At 45.5% G+C, this 12,812-nt stretch overlaps 1 protein-coding gene and 1 non-coding gene across 3 annotated transcripts in view; both read right to left on the bottom strand.

Moving 5' to 3' along the window:
• LOC126424930 (protein PALS1) overlaps window positions 1-12,812 on the bottom strand; it is a 795,237-nt gene that overhangs the window by 556,049 nt on the left and 226,376 nt on the right. The window lies entirely within an intron of this gene.
• On the bottom strand, window positions 2,364-2,447 carry Trnas-gga (transfer RNA serine (anticodon GGA)). The gene is given in 2 exon segments: window positions 2,364-2,398; window positions 2,408-2,447. It is a non-coding gene; the product is annotated as a tRNA-Ser (tRNA).

The raw sequence follows: 12,812 nt of genomic DNA on the forward strand, positions 1-12,812 counted from the left end.
TGCCCACCCTGTCTGCCAAATCATTTACGTATATAAAGAACAACACCGGCCCTATCACACTTCCCTAGGGCACTCCTGAAGGTACCGTTGTCTCTGATGAACACTCGCCTTAGAGGACAACATACTGGGTCCTATTTCTTAAGAAGTCTTCGAGTCACTCACACATCTCGGAACCTATTCCACATGCTCGTCCCTTCTTTAACAGCATGCAGCGGGGCACTGTGTCAAATGCTTTCAGGGAATCTGGGAATATGGAATCTGCCTGTTGCCTTTCATCCATAGTTCTCAATATATCGTGTCAGAAAAGGGCAAACTGAGTTTCGCACTAGCGATGCTTTCTAAAACCGTGTTGATTCGTGGACATAAACTTCTCAGTCTCAAGAAAGTTTATTATATTCGAACTGAGAAATGTTCAAGGATCCTGGAACCTGTAATTCTGCGGTTCCGTTCTTTTGCCTTTCTTATGTACTGGAGCTACCTGCGCTTTTTGCCAGTCACTTGGGACTTTGTACTGGGCGACAATTCATGGTAAATGCAAGCTAGGTAAGGGGCCAATACCGTAGAGTACCGAACTGGGATTTCATCCGGACATGGTGATTTATTTGCTTTCAAATCATTCAGTTGTTCCTCTACGCCAGGGATGCTTATTGATACGTCGTCCATACTGAAATCTGTCCGGTGGTCAAATGACGGAATGTCTGTACGATTCTCCTACATGAATAATTTATTGAACGTTAACTTTAAAACTTCGGCTACCCTCAATTCCCGCACCAGACCGGTCAACAAGGGATTAAGTGGAAGCCTTAGACCCGCTTAGCGATTTTAAATAGGACATACGTAATATTGGATAAAAATACATTCCAGTTGAGGACCATGCCAATAACATTCACCAAACGGTTCCAACAAGAACTTAGAAAAGTACTGTTGTTTTCTGTTTACACAGTTTGTCACCTACAACTACTTTTTATTTTGTTTGCATTGCTGTCGATTTCATGGAACGAAAATTTAGTTTTAAAACGGAACTATTGGTGTCCGGGCTAGTGTTCGGTCTACTTTGTCGCTAATACTTAGTATTTGCTACTACCATCTACTTGTTATTAACTATTTATCTTTTGTTGAAACGATTTTGTAAGTCTGGTGGCCAAAATACTAAGCTATAAGAATGTTCTTCATAGATTACTTCTGTTTTACAGTGAAATAAACAGAAACCAATGATAATGGTGTAATATCACCGAATCATGTGTGCTCAATACGAAATCCTCGGCTTAGAACAATACTTTATGCAAACACGGGAGAAAATAGTGTTCACTGTTGGAAATACTGCAACAGCCCAAAAGATTTTTTAATCATTTGATTGTAGCAATACTAGTTTCGAAGTGGAGCCCATTGTCAGATGTTAGCGTTGGCTCCTTTGGAAGTATTACATTTGTGCCTTCCTCTGAAGCGCTCCTTTACGTATTATAGGAAAGAGATTTGATTTTTTTCGATCAAGATGCATTATAAAAGAAAATAGTACCTCTGTTTTATAATATGTCAAGACGGGCTTTCCAGGAAGACACAAATGTAAAACTTACAAGGAAGTCAACGCTAATATCTGACGATGGTCTCAAGATCGAAACTAGTAATGCTACAATAAACTCATACAAAAAAACTTGTGGCTGGTTGAAGAATTTTTACAGTATAATTTACGAAAACAGCTGCAGTGTTGTCCGACCTAAATGGAGAAAACAATGTTTTCCTGAAATCTACATGGCAATTATGCAAATCACAAAAAAATGGTTCAAATGGCTTTGAGCACTATGGGACCTAACTAACCTAAGGACAGCACACACATCCATGCCCGAGGCAGGATTCGAACCTGCGACCGTAGCGGACGCGCGGTTCCAGACTGAAGCGCCTAGAGCCTCTCGGCCACTCCGGCCGGCTGCAAATCACATATAAGTGCCTGGCAGAGGGTTCATCGAACCACCTTCACAATAATTCTCTATTATTCCAATCTAGAATAGCGCGCGTGGAAGAGAGGAACACCTATATGTTTCCGTGCGAGCTCTGATAGCTACATCTACACGGATATTTTGTAAATCACATTTAAGTACCAGCCTAAAGAAAAATGATACACAGTAAACAGTTTTTGATGTTGCTGAGCAACAGTCCTACAATAATTTTTGAATAAACACACCGCCATTTGACTGTATTGTTGTTTATTTAATTATGACCCAGGTTTCGGCCTTTTATGCCATATTGAAGTAATTGGCTGGTTCAAATGGCACTGAGCACTATGGGACTTAACATCTGAGGTCATCAGTCCCCTAGAACTTAGAACTACTTAAACCTAGCTAACCTAAGGACATCAGACACATCCATGCCCGAGGCAGGATTCGAACCTGCGACCGCAGCGGTCGCGCGGTTCCAGACTGAAGCGCCTAGAACCGCTCGGCCACACGGGCCGGCGAAGTAATTGTGTATGTGTCATTAACGTATACTGCACGACATCAGGCTCAAAATTGGCCATAAATTATGAAGAAAATTCGCTCCGCACGAAATGGCAGACGTAAAATCACCATCTTGTAAAAATGTCAGTAAATAATTGTGGGAGCTCGTCATATTTAGTAAAAGGCCATTTTGAAAATGGCGTAAAAGGACAACACTTGAGTCGTAATTAAATAAACAACAATAGAGTCAAATGGCGGTGTGTTCATTTAAAAACGTATACACTACTTCCTTCTCCACTTTGTTGACGTGAAAAGATAGCTTAACAGGGAAAAGTATTCCCATACTCTGTTTGAAATACTGACCCACCATCGAGGACAGCAACAGGCTCAACACGAAAGTGACACGAAACTTTGCTGTCGAGTCCCAGAAGAATCACACAACAATGTGCACTGACTGACACTTTACGCATTACTAATTCCGCACAGCTGAAGTGATTTCACGGATCGGTTGGCGGTCTATAATGTTAACAGTAGTTCCACAAGAAGCCGCAGAACTTGAGCGATGACGTATCTTCTGCCACGTCCCCAGATGCGCAGAATTAGAGCAGAGCTGTCTAAAGGCGACCGACGACAGCTTCTGCTCCAGAGCGTTCGACTTACGCAGTCGACGTTGCAGCTGAGTGACGTCACTGCTGCTGGCCAGAGTCTGCTGGAGAGAGTTCCGTGTCCAGCCGAGGTCGATCCGCGACTGCCGGAGAGGAGCAGAAAGCGGCTGACACACATCTGGCTGGCTGGCTGGCTGGCGGTTATCTTAACGAGCGCGACGTCTCGCAGGCATGATAAGGCATCAGCGGGTGGGGGGGGGGGGGGGGGGGACGTGGAGCCGAGAGGTACATTACGCTACGCAAACTGGTGGAACTCGGCCCTTTAGCATTAGAAGAAAGCACACGTCACACCCGTGTACAGGAAACGCAGCAGGAGTGACACGCAAAACAACCGTCCAACACCAGTGACGTCCACATGTTAACATTTACCGAGTATTCCGTTTGTACTTGGACGAATGTGGACATACACTGAAGAGCCTAATATCGTGTAGGGCCCCCGCGATCACGTAGAAGTGCTGCGACACGACGTAGCATGGACTCGACTAAACTCTGATGTAGTGCTGAAGGGATGTCCATTAATCCGTTAAGAGAGGGTGGAGATCTCTTCTGAACGGCACGTTGCAAGGTGTCCCAGATATGCTCAATAATGTTCATGTCTGGGGAGTTTGGCGGACAGCGGAAGTGTTTAAATTCAGAAGAGTGTTCCTGGAGCCACTCTGTAGCAATTCTGGACGTGTGGGATGTCGCACTGTTCTACTTGAATTGTCCACGTCCGTCGGAATCCACAATGGACACGGATGGACGCACGTCATCAGACAGGATTCTTACGTACGTGTCACCTGTCAGAATCGTAGCTTGACGTGTCGCGGGTCCCATATCACTCCAATTAGCCGGCCGTTGTGGCCGAGTGGTTCTAGACGCTTCAGTCCGAAACCGCGCTGCTGCTACGGTCGCAGGTTCGAATCCTGCCTCGGGCATGGATGTGTGTGATGTCCTTAGGTTAGTTAGGTTTAAGTAGTTCTAAGTCTAGGGGACTGATGACCTAAGATGTTAAGTCCCATAGTGCTCAGAGCCATTTGAACCAATCACTCCAATTGCACATGCCCTACATCATTACAGAGCCTCCACCATCTTGAACAGTCCCCTGCTGACATGCAAGGGTCCATGGTTTCATGAATGTCTCTCCATACCCGTATACGTCCATCCGTACGATACAATTTGAAACGAGACTCGTCCGACCAGGCAACACGTTTCCAGTCATATCGATGTAGACGGACACAGGCGAGGCGTGAAGCTTCGCGTCGCGCATTCATCAAGGGTACACGAGGGGAGCCGGCCGCGGTGGCCGAGCGATTCTAGGCGCTGCAGTCCGGAACTGCGCGACTGCTACGGTCGCAGGTTCGAATCCTGCCTCGGGCATGGATGTGTGTGATGTCCTTAGGTTAGTTAGGTTTAAGTAGTTCTAAGTTCTAGGGGACTGATGACCTCAGATGTTAAGTCCCATAGTACTCAGAGCCATTTTAACGATTTACACGAGGGGGCCTTCGTCGCCGAAAGCCATATCGATGATATTTCGTTGAATAGATCGCACGCTGATACTTTTTGATAGTGCAGCATTGAAATGTGCAGCAATTTGTGGAAGGGTTGCAGTTCTGTCACGTTGAACGATTCTCTTCAGTCATCGTTGGTCGCGTTCTTGCTGGATCTTTTTCCGGCCTCAGCGATGTCGGAGATTTGATGTTTTACCTGATCCCTCGTATTCACGGTACACTCGTGAAATGAAATTACAATGACATGAACACCCTTAGCTGCTTACAGGCGTTGACATACGTCAACGGGACGGATGAAAATGTGTGTCCGACCGGGACTCGAACCCGGGATCTCCTGCTTACATGGGAGACTCTATCCGTCTGAGCCACCGAGGACACAGAGGATAGCGCGACTGCAGGGATTTATCTCTGGCATGCCTCCCGCGAAACCCACATTCTCAGCGTATTGCCCCGCACTACATTCGTAGTGCCCCCGCCCATTGTACTCATTACTCGCGGCGCGTTGCCGATTCCCGTAAGAGTTCGGGCACTGTTTGTGCATTCGCACAGAAGGAGAAGATGGTCAAGTGGCCGGTGAGCCTTAACTATATATTTACTAAGATGGTATCTGTTCTTTCGGACATGCGACGTGTGCTCCAATATTTCTCCGGAATCGAAACTGATCTTCTCCGAGGTCGGCTTCTACCAGTTTTTTCCATTCTGCTGTCAAGTACTCGTGTTAGTATTTTGCAGCCGTGGCTTATTAAACTGACAGTTCGGTAATTTTCACACCTGTCAGCACCCGCTTTCTTTGGAATTGGGATTATTATATTTTTCTTGCTGTCTGAGGGTATTTCGCCTATCTCAAACATCTTGCTCGCCAGATGGAGGAGTTTCGTCATGGCTGGCCCTTCCAAGGCTATCAGTAGCTCCAACGGAACATTATCTACTCCTGGGGCCTTGTTTCGACTTTTTCAGTTCTTCTGTCAAATTCTTCAAGCAGTATCATATCTCCCTTCCCATCTTCATCTAAGTCCTCTGCCATTTCCATAATACTGCCCTCAAATACATCTCTCTTGTACAGACCCTCTGTACTCCTTTCACCTTCCTGCTTTCTCTTCTTTGCTGAAACTAGTAGACTAACGAATAAAGGAACTTTAGCAGTCCTGACCCAGGAGACATTTTAGCATAACAGATCGCCTATATTCCCCTTCGACAAGGTCAGATAACATCGTGAAGCATCATCTCGTCTCTTCCTTCCCTTCTCGATGCTTCATCTCCTTGTTCAGACCGTCTGTGTTACAGGTATCACCGAGTGCCGCGGTAGAACAGATAGCAGGTGACTCGCTCACTCGGCAACAGGTAAGGGGGTAGGGAGGTGCGTGGGCGTTACGACAGCGAGCAGGAGGGGTGGGAAATTGCCAAGCGGGCGTCCGCCGCGCCCGCCTCAGAACGCGTCCAATTTCCTGGCCGGGCGATTCGCCAACGCCTCGCCGCCCGGCCTGGTGAAGCTGACGCTATCGGCGCGCCACGCCACGCCACGCCACGCCACGCCACGGCCACAAATGGGAGGAAGCCGCTTCGCCATTCCGCCGGGATCCGCCGCTTCCTGGCGCTTCTGCAGCGACCAGCCCAGGTCTGCACAGGTAGCAGCGGCGTAGCTCAGGGTGCTATGTGCACTACTGGCCATTAAAATTGCTGCACCACGAAGATGACGTGCTACAGACGCGAAATTTAACCGACAGGAAGAAGATGCTGTGATATGCAAATTATCAGCTTTTCAGAGCATTCACACAACGTTGGTGCCGGTGGCGACACCTACAACGTGCTGACATGAGGAAAGTTTCCAACCGATTTCTCATACACAAACAGCAGTTGACCGGCGTTGTCTGGTGAAACGTTGTTGTGATGTCTCGTGTAAGGAGCAGAAATGCGTACCATCACGTTTCCGACTTCGATGAAGGTCGGATTGTAGCCTATCGCGATTGCGGTTTATCGTATCGCGACATTGCTTCTCGCGCCGGTCGAGAGCCAATGACTGTTAGCAGAATACGGAATCGGTGGGTTCAGGAAGGTAATACGGGACGCCGTGCTGGATCCCAACGGCCTCGTATCACTAGCAGTCGAGATGACAGGCAACTTATCCGCACGGCTGTAACGGATCGTGCAGCCACGTCTCGATCCCTGAGTCAACACATGGGGACGTTTGCGAGACAACAACCATATGCACGAACAGTTCGACGACGTTTGCAGCAGCATGGACTATCAGCTGGGAGTCCATGGCTGCGGTTACCCTTGATGCTGCATCACAGACAGGAGCGCCTGCGATGGTGTACTCGACGACGAACGTGGGTGCACGAATAGCAAAACGTCCATTTTTTCGGATGAATCCAGGTTCTGTTTACAGCATCGTGATGTTCGCATCCGTGTTTGGCGACATCGCGGTGAACGCACATTGGAAGGGTGTATTCGTCATCGTCATACTGGCGTTTCACCAGGCGTGATGGTATGGGGTGCCATTGGCTACACGTCTCGGTCACCTCTTGTTCACATAGACGGCACTTTGAACAGTGGACGTTACATTTCAGATGTGTTACGACCCGTGGCTCTACCCTTCATTCGATCCCTGCGAAACCCTACATTTCATCAGCATAGTGGACGACCGCATGTTGCAGGTCCTGTACTGGCCTTTCTGGATACAGAAGATGTTCGACTTCCTCCCTGGCCAGCACATTCTCCAGATCTCTCACCAACTGAAAACGTCTGGTCAATGGTCATCGAGCAACTGGCTCGTCACAATACGCCAGTCACTAATCGTGATGAACTGTGGTTTCGTATTGAAGCTGCAAGGTCAGCTCTACCTGTACACGCCATCCAAGCTCTGTTTGACTCAACGCCCAGGCGTATCAAGGCCGTTATTGCGGCCAGATGTGGTTGTTCTGGGTACTGATTTCTCAGGTTCTATGGAGCCAAATTGCGTGAAATGTAATCACTTGTCAGTTCTAGTATAATATATTTGTCCAATGAATACCCGTTTATCATCTGCATTTCTTCTTCGTGTTGCAATTTTAATGGCCAGTAGTGTGTACAGTGATGCCGCACGCCGGCGCTTAAACCTCACACCTGTACCTGTCGCGGTCACTGTGGCTTCAGCGCGTCTTTTATCTTTGCGTGTCAGCGTAAAACAATTTGACACGGCGGCTGTGTTTGCATTCACAGGTGTACACATTCCGCTCCTAACCTGCGCACGCTTGCCTGTTAGCCAGGCAGGCAAGCGGCCGCACGTTATCAGTAGAACGGGCTGGCCGCCTTGCTCCCACCCAAGCCGTGCCGTGCTGTGCCCAACCCGAGCAGGCTAAAGGAATCTCGCTTGCCTGCCTGTCTGCCTGACGTGTTGCACTACTTAGCAGTTTATGAGAGAATCAAACGCCTACGGCCGTCCTTGTGATTTTATTTATTTTGTAGGTACCACTTTCGGCGCTTCAACGCGCTTTCTTCAGGGCTGTAGTTGATGCTGAAGGGATTGACACGATCCCCACATACAGGGTGTCAATTTTAAGTTGACAAATCAGAATAACTCGAAAAATAAGCTTCATACGAAAATATGTGTACAATCTAAAGTCGATAATTTTCTAGGGAGACGTCTGCTGGTGCTAAAATTAGCCCGCATTCCCCAACCCCCTGAAGGTGTGAAGGGAGGCAACTTTATCAATGGAAACCCCCATTTTTTATTGCAGAATCAGATTCCACAGAAAAAAAAACTACATGCATTTTGTGTTGAACATTTGTTTTGATTCCTGGTAGTTGGCGCTGTAATTCAAGAAAATCCATGTTCTCATTTTTGTATAGAAATTGATTACAGATAAATAAAAAATACTTACTTACTTCGTAAATTTTTGATCGCTAAAACTAAAACTTTGCCTCTCTCCGCATTTTTAGATTAGACTGATTTATCGTGTAACCGAAGTTTAACGAGTTCTTTTTAGCACGCTTCGTTTTTCAGGGTCAACTGCCACTTTTCGCACCATTCAGGTATCTTTCGTAAATCGTTTTGCAGTTTGTTTTTATCTTCTGATGACTTTATTAGTCGATAAACGACAGCGTCATCTGCAAACAACCGAAGACGGCTGCTCAGATTGTCTCCAAAATCGTTTATATAGATAAGGAACAGCAAAGGGCCTGTAACGCTACCTTGGGGAACGCCAGAAATCAACTCTGTTTTACACGATGATTTCTGTCAATTACTACGAACTGTGACCTCTCTGACAGGAAATCACAAATCCAGTCACATAACTGAGACGATATTCCGTAAGCACGCAATTTCACTACGAGCCGCTTGTGTGGTACAGTGTCAAAAGCCTTCTGGAAAACCAGGAGTGCGCAATCGTTCCGAAATCCGTTGGCAATAGCACTCAACACTTCATGTGAATAAAGAGCTAGTTGTGCTTCACAGGAACGATGTTTTCTAAATCCACGTTGACTGTGTGTCAGTAGACCGTTTTCTTCGTGGTAATTCATAATGTTCGAACACAATATATGTTCCAATGTCCTGCTGCATATCGAGGTTAACGATATGGGCCTGTAATTTAGTGGATTACTCCTACTTCCTTTCTTGAATATTGGTGTGACCTGTGCAACTTTCCAGTCTTTGGGTACGGTCGCAGGTTCGAACCCTGCCTCGGGCATAGTTGTGTGTGATGTCTTTAGGTTAGTTAGGTTTAAGTAGTTCTAAGTCTAGGGGACTGATGACCTCAGATGTTACGTCCCACACTGCTTACAGCAATTTGAACCATTTTGGAACATTTATGGTACATAATCAAGAGGCCATTCTGTGCACAAAATCCTGCACCGGCAACACTTTCGCAGATATAGAGGCAGCATGAGTCAGTACTTGTGCAGGGGACTTCAAACGACTTGTTGAGTCAAGCTGGTGCACTACACGTCGGCCGAAAGGAGGTCCGACCCGATATTACGAGGTATCCCGTGACTCTTGTCTCCTCAGTGTAAGTGTTCTATATGCACTTTATATCACATTACATACTGATTTTATTTAATAATACAGGGTGATTCAAAAAGAATACCACAACTTTAAAAATGTGTATTTAATGAAAGAAACATAATATAACCTTCTGTTATACATCATTACAAAGAGTATTTAAAAAGGTTTTTTTTCACTCAAAAACAAGTTCAGAGATGTTCAATATGGCCCCCTCCAGACACACGAGCAATATCAACCCGATACTCCAACTCATTCCACACTCTCTGTAGCATATCAGGCGTAACAGTTTGGATAGCTGCTGTTATTTCTCGTTTCAAATCATCAATGGTGGCTGGGAGAGGTGGCCGAAACACCATATCCTTAACATACCCCCATAAGAAAAAATCGCAGGGGGTAAGATCAGGGCTTCTTGGAGGCCAGTGATGAAGTGCTCTGTCACGGGCTGCCTGGCGGCCGATCCATCGCCTCGGGTAGTTGACGTTCAGGTAGTTACGGACAGATAAGTGCCAATGTGGTGGCGCTCCATCTTGCTGAAATATGAATTGTTGTGCCTCTTGTTCGAGCTGAGGGAACAGCCAGTTCTCTAACATCTCCAGATACTGTAGTCCAGTTACAGTAGCACCTTCGAAGAAAAGGGGACCGAAAACCAAAAATGGCGCCTCAAGCGAACAAATGTACAACTAAATGAAACTTTATAGCTCCCTTAATTCGCCGACAGATAGTGCTTAGCTCTGCCTTTTGTCGTTGCAGAGTTTTAAATTCCTTAAGTTGTGGTATTCTTTTTGAATCACCCTGTATAACGTGTAGGAGCATTTAAATATCTTGGAAGTACGGTCACAGAGTGCATGAAATGTCATCAGGGAGTGAAAACTCGCACTGCTACAGTGAAGGAGACATTCAATAGGAGTAGACTTTGATGTGGCAGGCAAGATAAAGATTCAAGGAAAAGACTTGCAAAGTGCAGACACATGTTCACACATGACACTGTATAACGTGTAGGAGCATTTAAATATCTTGGAAGTACGGTCACAGAGTGCATGAAATGTCATCAGGGAGTGAAAACTCGCACTGCTACAGTGAAGGAGACATTCAATAGGAGTAGACTTTGATGTGGCAGGCTAGATAAAGATTCAAGGAAAAGACTTGCAAAGTGCAGACACATGTTCACTGAGACGAGGGTATAAAAAAAAGTGCAGATGTATTTGAGGTGCGGATGTGGAAGAGAAAGGATAAGCTACATGGAAAAAGTGGGTAGCATAAGAGTGTTCGGGAGGGCTGGTGAGAGGAGAAATTTGCTGCGGGTTATAAGAGAAACGAAGAACTGAATGGGACATTCGTTGAGACAGGAGCGTTTGTTAACAGAGGTTTTGGAAGGTCTATTTTGTGAGAGGAGATTGAGCGGAAGGAAGAGGTGCAACACAATAAATGACATCAAAGGGAGCGGAAATTACGCTGATCTGAAAAGGATAGCAGAAGGCAGGAAATCGTGGAGAGTTTCCATGCGAAAATCTGGCTTTCGGCGCAACAGTAATTACGGCGATAATGGTGGTGCAGCACGGAAGGCTGAATGGAGTGACAAAATTTCAAATAAAGGAAGGGGGAAGAAATCTGTAATGTTTAGTCCTCTCCGTAACAGTGATCGGCTTGAAAATGGCATTACGACCAAAACTGGTCGACAGGACACATTTCTCCGTAAAGCAAATTATTGTCGTTCCAAAAATGAATTTTTCTCCATAACATAGAAATATATGGTAAAAGTTATTTAGTCCGTCCACTGGAATTTTCGTAGTATTTTGTACGACGTATACTATTCCAAAATACCTATTATCTAGTACAGGTTTTCTCCATTTACTTTGCAGCTTTAGTATTTATAACGAGAAATGTGTGAAATGCGACAAAGTGCGTTAAATATGGTCCGAACGTACACGAGAGGCTACTCTACACATCGATCTGTTAGCGCAACCCTTGTCTGATATTCTCATTCGTTGGCTTCGCTAACTCGCATTCGAAATATCACCGCAAAACCTAACCTAGACCTCCGGCTCCGTAACAGATGAATCTGTCAGCACAGCCAAGATTTCAAGGTGGGAAGGGCAGCATCGCATTCTAGCCAACGGAGCTGCAACTCGTGTGCTGCTAAACGGTGGAATGAAATAGCACAATAAGAGCAAATACAGAAAATTGTAGGATGAGTGGAGTTTACATTTGCACTAGCTTTCTTTTAGCATCTGTACCACTCAAGTTCAGACTATTTAGGACACTATACTCGGAATGAGTAGACTCAATGTTTGGCTCTGGTCACCTACCGTAATGAAGTATTCTCTAAACAACTTCAAAGGTAGTCCCCTCAACGAGGTCAAAGGTCTCTAATGATTTCTACACTGTATTCAAATCTTGCGTTCTTCAGTATAAAATTATCTATGAACTTTTTGATGATTATCAGTTTGGCTTTAGGAAAAATAAAGGCAACAGAGAGGCAGTTCTGACGATGTGGTTGACAATGAAATCAGCACTGAAGAAACCTCAAGACACATCCATAGTATTTGTTGATCGGAAAAAAGCTTTCGACAACGTAAAATGGTCCAAGATATTTGAAATTCTGAGAAAAATAAGGGCAACCTCTAGGTAAAGACGGGAAACATGCACAAGAATCAAGAGGGAATTTTAACCTCGGAGATCAAGAAAGAAGTGCTCAAATTACAAATAGATAAGACACGGATGTAGTCTATCGCCCCTACTGTTCAATCCATACATCGAAGAAACAGTGACTGAAATATAAGAAAGGGTCAAGAGTGGGCTTAAACTTCAAGGTGAAAGCAATGTCGTCAGCGAAAGTGAAGAATTACAGGACATGAAGAATGGAATGAACGGTCTAATGAGTACAGAATATGGACTGAGAGTAAATCGAAGGAAGACGAAAGTAATGAGAAGTCGCAGAAAAACAGGAAGAAACTTATCAGACTTGGAGATCACGAAGTAGACGAATTTAGGAAATTCTCCTACCTAGGAAGCAAAATAACCCATGATGGGCACAGTAGGAAGGACATAATAAGCTAACGAGTACTGACTAAAGGGCAGTCCTGACTAAGACAAGTCTACTAGTACCAAACATAGGCCTTAATCTGAGGAATAAATTTCTGAGAATGTACGTTTGCAGTACAGCTTTGTATGGTAGTTAAATATGGGCTGTGCGATAACCGCAGTAGAAGAGAATCGAAGCATTTGAGATGTGGTGCTACAGGTGGAA

Source organism: Schistocerca serialis, chromosome 10 (assembly GCF_023864345.2).
Source record: "Schistocerca serialis cubense isolate TAMUIC-IGC-003099 chromosome 10, iqSchSeri2.2, whole genome shotgun sequence".
Classification (NCBI taxonomy): Eukaryota; Metazoa; Arthropoda; class Insecta; order Orthoptera; family Acrididae; genus Schistocerca; species Schistocerca serialis.